At 37.1% G+C, this 16529-nt stretch overlaps 1 non-coding gene across 1 annotated transcript; it reads left to right on the top strand.

Moving 5' to 3' along the window:
* The first annotated feature begins 1372 nt into the window (after nucleotides 1–1372).
* Nucleotides 1373–1479, top strand: LOC113915674. Its single transcript, XR_003517795.1, has one exon. It is a non-coding gene; the product is annotated as a U6 spliceosomal RNA (small nuclear RNA).
* The last annotated feature ends 15050 nt before the right edge of the window (nucleotides 1480–16529 follow it).

Genomic DNA, 16529 nt, shown 5'->3' on the forward strand with positions numbered 1-16529 from the left:
GAGAGGGAGACAAACCATGAGAGACTATGGGCTCTGAGAAACAAACTGAAGGTTCTGGGGGTGGGATGGCTCAGCCTGGTGATGGGTATTAAAGAGGGCATGTACTGCATGGAGCGCTGGGTGTTATACACAAACAATGAATCATGGAACACTACATCAAAAACTAATGATGTAATGTATGGTGAATAACATAACATAATAAAATAAAATTAATAAAAAAAGAACTTACAATAGTCACAACATGTAAATGCTTTACAATTTTAAGATATTTATGATATTGGTAAGACAGAGTTTATTATTCTACTTTCTTTACAGATGTGGAAACTGAGGCTCGCCCTCTCATAGTTCTGCCTTTGCCAATCTGGAGACCGGTCAGAGACAAAAGATGTGATGTAACAAAGAGAGGATATAGCAAAGAGGGCCACTGAATCTTAAAGAAGATTAGAAAAGGTGAGAACACTTGTGTGGGCATGACAGAAGGGTGTGAGGGAAATATGGAGGCTGCGCAATGGACTTTGAGCAGGTTGGCTGTGGGTGATGAACTGGGTATCCTTTTGATATGCTTTAAAGGATGTAAGGAAAAGATTTTTTCAGGGGATGTGATTACCTTTGACTATTGGGGTATTCCTGTTTCTACGTGATTCTAAGCAGAAGATTGAGTTAAGATTCCAGCTTTAATGTTGCTCAGCTAATTTTGTCACTTTGAGTGTACACATGAAATGTAACAAAAAAGGTTGGTTTGGAAGGCAGAGCGTGATTTGGGGGCAGTGAGAAAATGGAGTTGGCCAGTTTTATGTTGAACTTTGTGAAAGGCAAGATTGGAGGGACCTACTGGATACAGGTTATGGAAGGCCTGGAAAAATTGTGACTTGAAATCATTACTAGCCAGATTTGTTGTACACTAATTCTCTCTCTGAAAGAAATTTTAGAAAATACAGAAAATTAAGATGATAGAAAGTATTCATAGTTCCATCATGCAAAAATAACTTAATATTTTAGGGTATTTATTCTAGCCTTCTCTATTGGTGCATGTATATATGTGTGTAAAAACTTCATAGTATGATTAATAATTGAAATTATGCTATACATAACATTTTATAACCTATTAAAAGTGTTCTGTGAACACTTTCCTGTTAAATAATCTTCTCAAAATGATTTTGGATGGCACACAGTAGTCCATCATATGGTTGTGCCATGAATTATTTAACTATTTCCTTTTAGACTTTATTTGAGCTATTTTCCCATTTCCATAATGGACCTTATTATTTGCTATTTCTTTTTTTTAATTCTATATCATTAACATTCATGTACTAAATCTGTAACTGATAAATTTTCCAGAATTGGAATTACTGATCAAAAGTAATGAACACCCGTGTTCATTTTGGCAGCACATATACTAAAATTGGAACGATACAGAGGAGATCAGCATGGGCCCTGCACAAGGATGACACATAAATTTGTGAAGGATTCCATATTTTTGGATGTTAACTAGACTTCTTGTCATGATCTTTTCATAATATATACAACTATCAAATCATTTTGCTGTATACCTGAAGCTAGCATGATGTTGTATGTTAATTATACCTCAATTAAAAAGTATAAAGGACAGTTTTAGAGCTCTGGGTAGATATGACAAATGGCCTTTCAGGTTTGAACCCCTTTGTATGCCTTGCAGTAAAGGATCAAATTTCCTATTTCAGTGCTTTCTCTCCACTACTGGGAAATAGCTTTTAAAACATGAAAAATAATATCTCATAATTTTAATTTGCATGTCATGGTTATTAGTGAATTTCAACATTTTTCATGTGTTTATTAGCTGTTTTTCTCTTAAAAATTAAATTTATGTGCTCAGTTTATCTTTCTGTTCTGTCTTCATCATTTACAACAGCTTGGATCCAACACAGAGGGATAACTAAATATTTTTACGATTAACTGAAAATCCATATGGACTTTCACCCAGGAACCCACAGTGCATATAGTTTGTCACTCCTTTTTTATTAATCTTCTTAAATGTAATGATTTCTCCTATGAAATGTAGTATTTGGGGAAAATGTGATTCCCCCCCTGCTCTCTATAGTCCTAAGAGATATTTTCTCAGTTGAAATTTCTCTCTTCATTTTCACTGTACTTCCCACATCATCAGCAGGAACTCTTAGGTTATGGGAGGGCAATGTATGGACTACATATTTATTGAACTCCAAGTGTATGACTAACTGAATGCACCAACCATGCAAATACAAATGTAAGTCTTAAAAATAATAATTTACATAATTAGCTGACAAGAAGGCCTGAGCTATTATTTAAGTTCATATATAACATTACATCGTCAAGTGTTAATTTATGCTCTGTTCTTTCCAGCATGATTGAGCTGTTTGGTAGTTTTATTTATGACTCATGCTTAGATTCATTTTGCAGTGCTGATAATGTTGAGATAATGGGAATTTATAGTTAGCTCTGACAAGAGGCCATAAAACAAATGACTGGAGGTTTTCTCTATTGCCACAGGCTCGATTTATAACATAAAGTACTTAATAATTGTTATTAATGAACCTGCTGTGGTTGGTATATAGACACAGCTGGAAATCACATCTGTTATCAGACAGCCTGGGTTGAGTAAAATACCAACACTGCAGGGAACTAATAGCTACAAAAGGAAATGACATCACAGAGCCATAGGAAGTGCCCATAGATGTTAGCTACATGAGACAGAAGAGATTTAGGATAGATTTTAGGAGAAATGACAGAGAATTTGGTGCTTTTTAAAATTTTTCTTCTATATGGATCCCAAATGTCTTCAACTGTGAGCTAGAGTTCCAGGATCAATCCATATATTAAATATTAGTAAAGTTTATATCTTACTTTGTAGATCAAAATAAATAAAAATAGTCCAAATTCAGGCTACCAACTTACCTTTCCAGGCTTCTCTTCTGCAACCCCTTTTGAAACACTCTCTTTTATTCAAATTGGGTTATTTGTCTTTGTTTTTATAGATTTATGCTTTCCTGCCTGTACGCTTTACCTTATGTTGCTACCTCCAGTTGAGGCCATTCCAAACTATTTCAAGACCGAAAGAACTACTTGTACTTATTTCCTATCTATCTATCTATCTATCTATCTATCTATCTATCTATCTATCTATCTATCTATCTATCTATCTATCTATCTATCATCTATCTATCATCTATCTATCTCTATCTATCATCTGTTCTCATTTGTCCCCATTCTCAATTTTCATTCTCCCCATTCACTGTTGGCAAACATTGTAATACATGCTATATGCATTATTTGATTATATTTGAAGTATATTTGATTATTTGAGTATATGATTTTTTTGTGTGTGACTGTTTTTTAATTTGTGGAAGTCGCGGTAAATCACAGATCTCATTTTACTTCTTTTACTTAGCATTGAAGTGTCAGCGATGATACTCCATGAACATCTAGTCCATTCTTTGTAAATGTTTCATAAAACTCCATGTGTATCCACCAAAATTGACTGTCTACTCTCCTGTCAGTGATGGGCACTCAGATTGCTCTGAATCCCTATTGCAATAAACAAGATAGCGACGGGTATTTTTATGTATGTCACTTGTGGATCAATGGGAGAATTTCTTTCGGCTACATACCTAGGCGTGTATTTGCTGGGCCATACCTACCTACCTGGGTGTGTAGACTTGATTAGAATAAATGCTGACAGATAGCTCTTGAAAATGTTCCACCATTCTTCTCCCACCAGGATTGAGATTTCCTCAATATCCTCACATAACTAATAATTGGCATCACCTAGTTTTACGTTGTAAGCAAACTAACAGGGATAAGATAATATTTTATGATTGTTTTCATTTTCTTCTATGATGACTACTAAATTTGAATATCTTTTGATTTGCTTATTCTTTGGGGGTTTGTTCTATTTTAATTGCCTATTCACATGTGTGCCCATTTTTTTCTCTTGGGTTATCTATCTCTTATGGACTTAAATGAGTTCCTTGTATATTTTTGCATTGTCAGTTTTTATATTGCAATTTTTTTCTTATACTCTATCACTTCCCTATTAACTCTATCCATACTATTCTTCATTAAACAAAAATACTTAATTTTGATGTTAGTTTATTCAACACATTTTTGCCCAAGGATTTGTGCTTCTCAAGTATTTTTTCTTTTTTTCCTCAAGTATTTTATTTTATTATTTTTTTAAGATTTTATTTATTTATTTGACAGAGACAGAGTGAGCACAAGCTGGGGGAGTAGCAGGCAGAGGGAGAGGGAGAAGCAGGCTCCCCACTCAGTGGGGAGTCTGATGTGGGGCTCAAGCCTAGGACCCCAGGATCATGACCTGAGCCAAAGGCAGACGCTTAATGACTGAGCCACCCAGATGCCCCTTCCTCAAGTATTTTAAAGACAATTCTTCCCTACCTCTAAATCACAAATATATATTCTGCATTTTCTTTTATTGATTTTCCATTTTATCTTTCATTAATCTGTCTGGATTCTACTTTTTTACACGATGTATTTAGGGATTCAATTTTCCTCCTTAATATTACATACAAAATAATCTATCCTTCCACTTTTGATTTGTGATGCTATATTTCCATATTTATCATATATTAAATTCTAACCTATCCAAGGTCTTTCTCTGAATTCACTGTTTTTCTTTCATTGATCTATTTGTCAATCTGTTTTTATATCAAAACCTACCTATTTTATTACTATGTGTTAGGACAGGCCGACTACCATGGACCCTGAGCATCCATGAACTTCCTGCCGAGTGGGCCGAACTGTAAGGCTTATTTGTCCCCTAAACCGAGCAGTTTCTGTAGCTTGTCACATAGGCCGACAAGTAGGCCAAGTGACCACAGCATGACTACTTGTCAGTCTCTGGTGGAGGTGAAGGGAAGAGAGAGGGAGATATTGTCATGTTTACTGCTTACTACAGAAGGTGCTGTGACCATCTGGTAGGGCTATTTGGGCCACTGTTGTGCACCACTTTTATTGCTCTCAGTGCTGAGTGTATAATTAGTGTTGATGGTTTATATGCTTATGCTGTGAACCCTCATAAAATTCAAGGGAGATTGTCCCAATTGGAAAGAGTCACTTTTAGAGAAATGATAGTGGGTACAACAGACCACCAATTAGGCTTTCGGCTTCCTCCCATGTTGTACAATGGAAACTATAAACTTCCGGAGAGAGGAAAGGAAATCACAGACTTGGCGTCTGTAAACTCCAAAGACCCTTTTGAGCTACAGATATCTGCTACTGATAACTATGCTGATTGGAACCAATACTGGTGAATGTTCTGCCAACACGTGAATGGGTATTCTGCTGTTTTGGGATAAAATATTCATTAATATCAATTATGTCAAGTTGGTTGATAGTGCTGTTCAAGTCTTTATATTTACTAAATTTCTGTCTATCTTGTTTATCAATTACTGATTAAGGAGTGTTATCTCCCATTATAATTGTAGATTATCCATTTCTCATTTCAGTTCTATTTGTTTTTTCTTCATATATTTTGAATCTGTTATTAGATGCATACAGATTTAAATATGTCATTTTTTTAACAAATTGATAACTTTATCCTTAGGAAATATTCTTTTTTATCTCTGGTGATAATACTTGTTAGGAAGTCTGCCTTATCTGATATTATCTTAGCCATTCCAGCTTGCTTACAATTAATGTTTATTGGCATAACTGTTTCTGTCTTCCACTTCTAACATCAATGTTTTTATATTTAAGGTGGGTTTCTTGCAGATTACACTTAACTGCTTTTCTTAAGTCCAATTTGAGAATCTCTGGCTTTAAATTGGAGTATATAGACCAATGGTCAACAAAGTATTTTTGAAATGGCCAGATGGTAATATTTTAGGCTTTTGGATCATATAGTCTCTGTTGAAACTGCTAAACCCTGCTGTTATAGTATGAAAGCTGCATAAGCCACACATAAATGAATGGGCATGGCTGTGTTCCAATACAATTATTAACAAAAATCACAATGGGCTGTATTTGGTCCATGGGCCATAGTTTGCTGATCCATGGTTTATACCCTTTATGTTCAATGTAAATATTTAGAGGGTCAAGGTTAAATCATCCAACTTGTTTGTTTTCTATTTGTCTCATGTGTTATTCATTCATTTCCATTTGCTTTTCTTTTCTTTTCCCACCTCCTATTGGGCTGAGTGTTTTTAAAATTCCATTTTACCTCTTTTTTTTTTAACATATTAAGTGAAAAAAACTTCTTTGTGTTTTACATTTTAAGTGACTGTTGTATGGTTTATAATACACATCTTTACCTTTTCACAGTCTACTTTAAAATAATATTATAGCACTTTATAGATTAAGATTATTTTTTTAAAGATTTGTTTATTCACTTAGGAGAGGGAGACAAGCAGATTCCCTGCTGAGCAGGGAGCCTGATGTGGGGCTCTATCGCAGAACACTGAGACCATGACCTGAGCTGAAACCAAGAGTTGGATGCTCAACTGGTCGAGCCACCTAGGAACCCATATAGATTAAGATTCTTAAATACTCTCACTTTCCACCCTGTCATTTGTGCTATTTTTGTCATACATTTTACCTCTATGTGTGCTATGCTGTGTGCATTGCATACTTTTTTCCCAGATTTTTTGAAGTATAATTGACAAAAAGTTTTAATATATTTAAGGTGTACAGTGTGATGAATTGTTCTATACATATATTGTGAAAGGATTCCCATACCATCAAGTTAATTAACACCTCACATATTTACCATTTTCTTAGGGGGAGTGAGAATACTTTAGTTCTACTCTCTTAGCAAATTTCAGTTATACATATTTTAACTATAGTAACCATGTTACTCATTAGATCCTCAGACCTTATTCACCTTATAACTGAAGGTTTATATCCTTTCACTAAACTTTCCCTATTTCCACCCCTCTCCCCAAGTCCCTGGGAACCACCATTCTACTCTCCATTTCTATTAGTTCAACATTTTTAAAAAAAATTTTTATTGTTATGTAATCACCATACATTACACATTAGTTTTTGATGTAGTGTTCCATGATCCACCGCCTATGCACAACACCCAGACTCCATGCAGAACGTGCCCTCTTTAATACCCATCACCAGGCTAACCCATCCTCCACCCCCCTCCCCTCTAGAACCCTCAGTTTTCTTCTCAGAGTCCATTGTCTCTCATGGTTCGTCTCCCCCTTCGAGGTCCCCCCCTTCATGCCCACCCCGCTATCTTCTTCTTCTATTTTTTTTTCTTAACATATATTGCATTATTTGTTTCAGAGGTACATATCTGTGATTCAACAGTCTTGCACAATTCACAGCACTCACCATAGCACATACCCTCCCCAAGGTCTATCACCCAGCCACCCCATCCCTCCCACCCACCCCCACTCCAGCAAACCTCAGTTTGTTTCCTGAGATTAAGAATTCCTCACATCAGTGAGGTCATATGATACATGTCTTTCTCTGATTGACTTATTTCGCTCATCATAACATCATTCAGTTCCATCCACGTCATTGCAAATACCAAGATCTCATTCCTTTTGATGGCTGCATAATATTCCATTGTGTATATATATATATATATATATATATATATATATATATATATATACCACTTTTTCTTTATCCATTCATCTGTAAGTGGACATCTTGGCTCTTTGCACAGTTTGGCTATTGTGGACATTGCTGTTATAAACATCGGGATGCACGTACCCCTTCGGATCCCTACATTTCTATCTTTGGGATAAATGCCCAGTAGTGCAATTGCTGGATCATATGGTAGCTCTCTTTTCAACTTTTTGAGGAACCTCCATACTGTTTTCCAGAGGGGTTGCACCAGCTTGCATTCCCACCAACAGTGTAGGAGGGTTCCCCTTTCTCCACAACCCCACCAACATCTGTCATTTCCTGACTTGTTAATTTGAGCCATTCTGACTGGTGTGAAGTGATATCTCATTGAGGTTTTGATTTGGATTTCCCTGATGCCGAGCGATGTTGAGCACTTTTTCATGTGTCTGTTGGCCATTTGGATGTCTTCTTTGGAAAAATGTCTGTTCATGTCTTCTGCCCATTTCTTGATTGGATTATTTGTTCTTTGGGTGTTGAGTTTGATAAGTTCTTTATAGATTTTGGATACTAGCCCTTTATCTGATATGACATTTGCAAATATCTTCTCCCATTCTGTCAGTTGTCTTTTGGTTTTGTGGACTGTTTCTTTTGCTGTGCAAAAGCTTTTTATCTTGATGAAATCCCAATAGTTCATTTTTGCCCTTGCTTCCCTTGCCTTTGGCAATGTTTCTAGGAAGAAGTTGCTGTGCCTGAGGTTGAAGAGGTTGCTGCCTATGTTCTCCTTTAGGATGTTGATGGACTTGTGCCTCACATTTAGGTCTTTCATCCATTTTGAGTCTATTTTTGTGTGTGGTGTAAGGAAATGGTCCAGTTTCATTCTTCTGCATGTGGCTGTCCAATTTTCCCAACACCATTTGTTGAAGAGACTGTCTTTTTTCCATTGGACATTCTTTCCTGTTTTGTCAAAGATGAGTGGACCACAAAGTTGAGGGCCCATTTCTGGGCTCTCTATTCTATTCCATTGATCTATGTGTCTGTTTTTGTGCCAGTACCATACTGGCTTGATGATGACAGCTTTGTAATAGAGCTGGAAGTCCGGAATTGTGATGCCACCAGCTTTGCTTTTCTTTTTCAACATTCCTCTGGCTATTTGGGGTCTTTTCTGGTTCCATACAAATTTTAGGATTATTTGTTCCATTTCTTTGAAAAAAGCGGGTGGTATTTTGATGAGGATTTCATTGAATGTGTAGATTGCTCTAGGTAGCATTGACATCTTCACAATGTTTGTTCTTCCAATCCATGAGCATGGAACGATTTTCCATTTCTTTGTGTCTTCCTCAATTTCTTTCATGAGTATTTTATAGTTTTCTGAGTACTTTGCCTCTTTGGTTAGATTTATTCCTAGGTATCTTATGGTTTTGGGTGCAATTGTAAATGGGATCGACTCCTTAATTTCTTTCTTCTGTCTTGTTGGTGGTGTATAGGAATGCCACTGATTTCTGTGCATTGGTTTTATATCCTGCCACTTTACTGAATTCCTGTATGAGTTCTAGCAGTTTTGGGGTGGAGTCTTTTGGGTTTTCCACATAAAGTATCATATCATCTACAAACAGTGAGAGTTTGACTTATCTTTGCTGATTTGGATGTCTTCTTTTTCTTTTTGTTTTCTGATTGCTGTGGCTAGAACACCTAATACTATGTTGAATAACAGTGGTGATAGTGGACATACCTGCTGCGTTCCTGACCTTAGGGGGAAAGCTCTCAGTTTTCCCCATTGAGAATGATATTCGCTGTAATATGTTGTACTTTGTCAAATGCTTTTTCTGCATCTATTGAGAGGATCATATGATTCTTGTTCTTTCTTTTGTTAATGTATTGTGTCACATTGATTGATTTGCGGATGTTGAACCAACTTGCAGCCCAGGGATAAATCCCACTTGGTCATGGTGAATAATCATTTTACTGTACTGTTGGATCCTATTGGCTAATATTTTGGTGAGAATTTTTGCATCCATGTTCATCAAGGATATTGGTCTGTAATTCTCCTTTTTGATGGGATCTTTGTCTGGTTTGGGGGTCAAGGTAATGGTGGCGTCATAAACGAGTTTGGAAGTTTTCCTTACATTTCTATTTTTTTGGAACAGTTTCAGAAGAATAAGTATTAATTCTTCTTGAAATGTTTGGTAGAATTCCCCTGGGAAGCCATTGGGCCCTGGGCTTTTGTTGGTTGGGAGATTTTTGATGACTGCTTCAATTTCCTTAGTGGTTATAGGTCTGTTCAGGTTCTCTGTTTCTTCCTGGTTCAGTTTGGTAGTTGATACATCTCTAGGAATGCATCCGTTTCTTCCAGTTATCTAATTTGCTGACATAGAGTGGCTCATAATATGTTCTTATAATTGTTTGTATTTCTTTGGTGTTGGTTGTGATCTCTCCTCTTTCATTCATGATTTTGTTGATTTGGGTCCTTTCTCTTTTCTTTTGGATAAGTCTGGCCAGGGGTTTATCAATCTTGCTAATTCTTTCAAAGAACCAGCTCCTAGTTTCGTTGATCTGTTCTACTGTTCTTTTGGTTTCTATTTCATTGATTTCTGCTCTGATCTTTATTATTTCTCTTCTCCTGCTGGGTTTAGGCTTTATTTGCTGTTCTTTCTCCAGCTCCTTTAGGTGTAGGGTTAGGTTGTGTATTTGAGACCTTTCTTGTTTCTTGAGAAAGGCTTGTATTGCTATATACTTTCCTCTTAGGACTGCCTTTGCTGCATCCCAAAGATTTTGAACAGTTGTGTTTTCATTTTCATTGGTTTCCATGAATTTTTTAAATTCTTCTTTAATTTCCTGGGTGACCCATTCATTTTTCAGTAGGATGCTCTTGAGCCTCCATGTATTTGAGTTCTTTCCGACTTTCCTCTTGTGATTGGGTTGTAGTTTCAAAGCATTGTGGTCTGAAAATATGCAGGGAATAATCCCAATCTTTTGGTAGCAGTTGAGACCTGATTTGTGAGCTAGGATGTGATCTATTCTGGAGAATGTTCCATGGGCACTAGAGAAGAATGTGTATTCCGTTGCATTGGGATGGAATGTTCTGAATATGTCTGTGAAGTCCATTTGGTCCAGTGTTTCATTTAAAGTCTTTATTTCCTTGTTGATCTTTTGCGTAGATGATCTGTTCATTTCCGTGAGTGGGGGTGTTATAGTCCCCCACCATTATTGTATTGTTGTGAATGTGTTTCTTTGCTTTTGTTATTAATTGCCTTATATAATTGGCTGCTCGCATGTTAGGGGCACAGATATTTACAATTGTTAGATCTTCTTGTTGGATAGACCCTTTAAGTAGGATATAGTGCCCTTCCTCATTTCTTATTACAGTCTTTGGTTTAAAATCTAACTTGTCTGATATAAGGATTGCCACCCCAGCTTTCTTTTGGTGTCCATTAGCATGGTAAATGTTTTCCACCCCCTCACTTTCAGTCTGGGGCTGTCTTTGCATCTAAAATGAATATCTTGCAGGCAGCATATGGATGGGTCTTGTTTTTTCATCCAATCTGATAGCCTGCGTGTTTTGATTGGGGCATTGATCCCATTTACATTCAGGGTAATTATTGAAAGATATGAACTTAGTGCCATGGTATTGCCTGTAAGGTGACTGTTACTGTATGTTGTCTGTGATCCTTTCTGGTCTATGCTGCTTTTAGGCTCTCTCTTTGCTTAGAGCACCCCTTTCAATATTTCTTGGAGGGCTGGTTTTGTGTTTGCAAATTCCTTTAGTTTTTGTTTGTCCTGGAAGCTCTTTATCTCTCCTTCTGTTTTCAATGACAGCCTAGCTGGATATAGTATTCTTTGCTGCATATTTTTCTCGTTTAGTGCTCTGAAGATATCATGCCTGTCCTTTCTGGCCTGCCAGGTCTTTGTGGATAGGTCTTTTGCCAATCTAATGTTTCTACCTTTATAGGTTACATATCTCTTCTCCCGAGCTGCTTTCAGGATTTTCTCTTTGTCTCTGAGACTCGTAAGTTTTACTATTAGAGGTCAGGGTGTTGACCTATTTTGATTGATTTTGAGAGGGGTTCTCTGTGCCTCCTGGATTTTGATGACTGTTTCCTTCCCCACATTAGGGAAGTTCTCTATTATAATTTGTTCGAATATACCTTCTGCCCCTCTCTCTCTTTCTTCTTCTTCTGCGATCCCAATTATTCTAATGTTTTGTCTTATGGTATTGCTTATCTCTGGAATTCTGCCCTTGTGATCCAGTAGTTGTTTCTCTATCTTTTTGTCAGCTTCTTGATTTTCCATCATTTTGTCTTCTATATCACTAATTCTCTCTTCTGCCTCATTTATCCTAGCAGTTAGTGCCCGCATTTTTTATTGCACCTCATTAATAGCCTTCTTGATTTCGATTTGGTTAGATTTTAGTTCTTTTATTTCTCCAGGAAGGGTGTCTCTAATAACTTCCGTGCTTTTTTCAAGCCCAGCTAGTATCTTTAAAATCATGATTCTGAACTCTAGGTCCGACATCGTACTAATGTCAGTAGTGAGTAGGTCCCTGGCTGATGGTACTACCTTGTTCTTTTTGCTGAGGTGATTTTTTTCGTCTTGTCATTTTGTCCAGAGGAGAATAGATGAATGAGAGAACAAAATGCTAACAGGGTAACAACGTCCCCAGAAAATATACTCTAAACAAATCAGAAAAGACCTGAAACCAGGGGAAAAGAAAGGGGAAAAAAGAAAAAAGAAAAAGAAAAAGATAAAAACAAACAAAAACAGAACAAAAAAAACCAGAATATGATCAAATATGATCAGGCTGGTGCATAGATCAGTGCCACACACTAGATTTTGGGTGTATTTTGTTCTGTTAGAAGAAAGTGCCTCCCAAAATTTTAAGGAAAGAAAAACATATATGTATAAAAATAAGGGTTTATATGATGAAGGGATGGAATATGACTGTGAAGATGAAAATTATAAAATATTTTATAAAAGGAATTGACAAGATAAGTTGTTTGAAAAAAGAAAGAAGATTTAAAAAAAGGAGAAGAAAAAAAAGGGGGGTAGAGAATGTGATCAGCCAGGAGACTAGAAGAAAGCCATACACTAGAGATTTAGGGTAATTTTGATCTGTTAGAAGAAAGTGTATCTCAAAATTTTAAAGAGAGAACAACATATATATATATATATATATATATATATATATATATATATATGCCAAAAATAAGGGTAACTTCTATGAAGGGATAGAATATGACTCTAAAAATGAAAAATAAAAATGTTTTTTAAAAAAGGGATTGATAAGATGTTGGTTGAAAATGGAAAAAGAAAAATTCAGAAAAGAAAAAAAAGACAGTTAAAAAAATTCACTTTGAGGGGCGCCTGGGTGGCTCAGTTGGTTAGGCAACTGCCTTCAGCTCCGGTCATGGTCCCAGGGTCCTGGGATCGAGCCCCGCATCGGGCTCCCTGCTCGGCGGGAAGCCTGCTTCTCCCTCTCCCACTCCCCCTGCTTCTGTTCCCTCTCTCTCTGTCTCTCTCTGTCAATTAAATAAATAAAATCTTTTAAAAAAAAAAAAAATTCACTTTGAAAGACTAAAGAATCATCGTAAAAAAAGCCATGGATTCTATGTGCAGTATTCCCCTAGCTCTGGAGTTTTGCCATTCTCATTGATCGGTAAATTTGGTCTTGGCTGGCTGTTTGTGCTGATCTTCTGGGGGAGGGGCCTGTTGCCGTGGATCCTAAATACCTTTGCCGGAGGTGGAATTTTCCCGCCCTTGCCCATCCGGGCTAAGTCATCTGCTCGGGTTTGCTCTCGGGAGCTTTTGTTCCCTGCAAGCTTTCCCTACAGCTTTGGAGGAGGAGAGTGAAAATGGTGGGCTCCCAGTCTCCGCCTCAGAGGAGCTGAGAACTCAGGGCCCCGCTCCTCAGTGCGCCCCCAGAGAACAGCAGTCAATCACTCCCGTCTCCCCGGTCTCCGGCTGCACTCTGTGCTCACCCAGCCTGTGACCGAGCATTTCTATCTCTGGCACAGGACCCTGTGTGGAGTCTCCAAACCCAGCAGATCCCTGTGGTGCGCTCCCGCGTCGCTCCTCCCGTGGGAGGAAGGGGAGTCTCTCCGGATCTGCTGCTTGTTGGGTCCCTGCTGGAGGAGTAGTGGCCCAACTGTGCCGCAGATCACAGTTTATAGCAACCCCGAGCTGAGAGCCCGCACCTCGGCTCTGTCTCTGCAGCCGGCTTCCCCGCTCCAATACCCAGGAGCTCTGCCACACTCAGGCACCCCTGGTCTTTCTGTGACCCTGAGGGTCCTGAGACCACACTGTCCTGCGAGGGTTCCACCCCCAGCTTAGCCACTGGAGCGACGTCCCTCAGCGGAGCCGACTTCTAAAAGTTCCGATTTTGTGCTCCGTGGCTCTATCACTTCACCGAAGCGGCAGATGGAGGCCCCCACCCCCGCCGTCTATCCTCCTGAATATCTCCTCGGATTCACTTCTCCGCCCGTCCTACCTTCCAGAAAGTGGTCACTTTTCTGTTCAGAGAGTTGTTGCTATTCTTTTCTTCAATCTCCTGTTGAGTTCGTAGGTGTTCAGAATGGTTTGATCCCTATCCATCTGAATTCCTGAGACCAGATGAAATCCAGGTCTCCTACTCCTCCGCCATCTTGCTCCGCCTCTAGTTCAACATTTTTTAAGGTTTCACATGTATCTGATATTATGCAGTACTTTTCTTTCTCTGTCTGCCTTATTTCATTTAGCATAATGCCCTCCAAGTTAATCCATGTTGTCACAAATGGCAGTATTTTGTACCCCCCCGCCTTTTTGTTATTACAGCTGAAGACATTCCATTGTGTGTGTGTGTTTGTGTCTCTTTGTGTGTGGTAGTTTTTCTTATCCAACTGCTAATAGACACTCAGGTTGTTTCCATATCTTGGCTATTGTAAATAATGCTGCAACAAACATGAGAGTACAAATAGGTCTTCAAGATAAGGATTTTGTTTCCTTTGGATATCCAGAAGTGGAGCTGCTGGATCATGTGGTAGTTCTTTTAATTTCTTGAGGAACCTCCATACTGTTTTCTATAGTGGCTGCACAATTTACATTCCTACCAACAGAGTATAAGGGCTCACTATTCTGCATATGTTTGTTAGCATTTATCTTTTGTCTTTTTGATAATAGACATCCTAACATGTATGAGGTGGTATCTCACTGTGGTTTTGATTTACATTTTCCTGATGATTAGTGATATTGAGCACCTTTCCTGTATTTGTTGGTCATTTGAATGTATTCTTCAAAAAGATATCTATTCAGGTGGTTTGTCCATCTTTTGAGTTTTTTAATTGAGTTATATGAGTTCCTTGTATATTTTGAAGATTAACCCCTTATTAGATATGTGGCTTGCAAATATTTTCTCTAATTCTATAATTTGGCTTTTTATTTTGTTGATGGTTTCCTTTGCTGTGGATAATCTTTTTAGTTTGATATGCTTCCACTTATTTATTTTTGCTTTGGTTTCTTTGCTTTTGTGTAAAATCAAGGAAAAAAATCATTGCTGAGATCAATATCAAGAAAATTTCCCCCTATGTTTCTTCTAGGAGTTTTATAGTTTCAGATCTTAAGTTCAAGTCAATCTATTTTGAGTGATTTTTGTTAGTGGTATAAGATAGGGGTCCAGTTTCATTCTTCCACATGTGGATATTCAGATTTCAGATTTGCCAGGCTCCACAATAGTGTGAGCCAATGGAAACAACATCTGTCTCTGTCTCTACACACACACACACACACACACACACACACACACACACACACATTTATATTTATATATTTATGCAAGGATTTATTTTATACAATACACACACACACACACACACACACACACACACACACACACATATATATATCTCCTATGAGTTCTATTTCTTTTTTGCAGTTCTATTTCTTTGGAAGATCCTGAGTGTGACATATCATACAAACTTGAATCTCCCCCAGTGCACTTCCCTTCTTTTAAAAATGTAATCCTCTAAATTTCTGCCTGGTTTTTCCACTCACTTTCTATGACCTTAAATAGTTTTTATACATTTTTTCCAGAGCTTATAATTGTTAGCTATATGATGGTTAATCTGATACAAGGTACCCTCCCATTTCAAATCTAATTTTTTCCTATAATATTAGGCATTTCTGAGATAAATCGAATCTGGCCATTACTATATTATTATCAGAAATTGCTTGATTTGGTTTGCTAATATTTGTTTTAGGATTTTAAATCATGATTCATTATTAAAATTTGCCTGTAATTTGTCTTTCTTGTACCAACCCTGTCAGGTTTTAGAAAAAAAGGAAATGCCAGTTGCACAAAAGAAGGAGTGTATTTTTCCTCTTTTAAAATAATTTGGAAACATTTATCTACAATTAATTTGTTTTTCTTTTTCTTTTTTTTTGTATTTTAGGTAGAAGTTGCCTGTTTGGACCTGGCACTTTCCTTATAGAAAGTTTAACCACTGATTCAAATTTTTTAAAAAAATTATTATAAGGTTATAGGATTTTGATGTTTCCTATTTCTTTTTCAATAAGTGTTAGTAACCTATATTGTTCTCAGAAATTATCTTTTCTTTATGCCTTAAAATTTTGTGGCATAAAGTTTTTCATAATGCTCACTTATAATCATTTTAATATTTGCTATATCTCTAGTTATACTTAGCTAAAGATCCTTAATATTTCATTTTATTTTGTTGTTGGTAGTTGTTGTGATGTTCTGTCTCTCTCTTATCAACTCATTATAAATGTGGGAATTTTACTGGTCTTTTCCTAGGTGTCTTTTGGCTTTGCTGATCTTCATTGTCTTATTTTTTTAAAAAATGGAGATGTAATTGACATATAGCATTGTGTAAGTTTAAGGTGTACAACATGTTGGTTTAACACATTTATATATTATAATATGATTACAGTAATGTTAGCTAACACCTTTATTATGTCACATATTTATCATTTATTTTTTGTGTTGT

The sequence above is a fragment of the Zalophus californianus genome, chromosome 11, assembly GCF_009762305.2.
Source record: "Zalophus californianus isolate mZalCal1 chromosome 11, mZalCal1.pri.v2, whole genome shotgun sequence".
NCBI classification, from domain to species: Eukaryota; Metazoa; Chordata; class Mammalia; order Carnivora; family Otariidae; genus Zalophus; species Zalophus californianus.